Below are 1,278 nucleotides of genomic sequence, written 5' to 3' on the forward strand. Positions count from 1 at the left end.
GAGAAGAAACTGGACTACGGGACTAACTGTCTCCATGAAAAAAGACCAGAAGAACTAGATGGTGCCCGACTACCACTACTCAACATGCTGATCAGGGACACGATAGGTGGGTCCTGACAAAAAGGGGGGAAAATGTGGAGCAGAGCTTCACCTTTTTGAAGAACCCAGACTTACTGTAGGACCTATTGAAGCTAGAGGAGTTACAGAGACTGTGGCTCTGAGTGGCTCTTCCAACCCTGATTGGAAACTATCCCTGAAAATCACTTGTAAACTAAATAACAATTGAGCTGAAAATGTAAAGCTTGTCTTAAAAAAAGAAAAACTATATAAGAGGGAGTGGACAAGAGCTATTTTAAAGCACAGAGGAGAAGTGGGGGGTGGGGGTGAGCAGGGAGTTTAAGTCAGTGGGAGTGAGGCAATTAGAACCTAAATAACAATGTTGATACAAGAGCAAGATGTAACCAATCAGGACCATCATGTGTGGAAACTGGCATGGTCGTGGGTTTTGCTGTGTATATATTTCTCCGAAAATAAAATAAAATATTCATTATTTAAATAGAAAAAAGAAAAAAGGCTATTTTGAGCAAAGTATCTTTTACTTCTTTACTGCTTATACATGTTCTTCTCATTCTGAAAGCTAAAAAGTTTCACAGAACATGGGAAGTCTGAGTGTGGAGGATCGGGCAACCACCCCAGTCAGGGTCCTGGACTGTCTGTTAGAAGGCCCTCACCTGGTTGAGCCACTCAGGTCTGTCACCGAGCTTTGTGTCTCTAGCAGATGAAATGGAAAAGAACAGACAAAACCAAACCAATTCCCACAGCCCGGGTGCTGGCTGGAAATATGTATCACTAGTGCCCTCTAGTGGACAAAGCTTGCCTGAACTTTAAAAGAGGTTTTTCACGCTCCGCTGGGTGTTGAGTGCTTTAGAAAAACAATTTTGCAACTTGGCTGCTGTCTTTATCCTCTGGTTGGAATGCCTTTCGACTGCACAGTGCTGTTTCTCTCTGACAGGCCGTCTCAAATCCTCTTAGGAAAGTAACTGAGTTTGAGCTAAATTCTAAGTTTTGAAAATTGTTGTTGTTGTTCTGTGCCCTCGAGTCCGACCCGACTCACAGCGACCCCTCCTTGGGTTTCCGAGGCAATATCACTACGGAAGTAGATTGCCCAACCTTCCTTCCGAGAAGTGGCTGGTGGGTTTGAACCACCAGCCTTCTGGTTAGCAGTCAAGTGCCTTAGGCACTATGCTATCAGAGCTCCTAATTTTTGAAAATGGCAAA

This window comes from Orycteropus afer, unplaced genomic scaffold (genome assembly GCF_000298275.1).
Source record: "Orycteropus afer afer isolate SDZICR_OR568_19922 unplaced genomic scaffold, OryAfe1.0 scaffold00048, whole genome shotgun sequence".
Classification (NCBI taxonomy): domain Eukaryota; kingdom Metazoa; phylum Chordata; class Mammalia; order Tubulidentata; family Orycteropodidae; genus Orycteropus; species Orycteropus afer.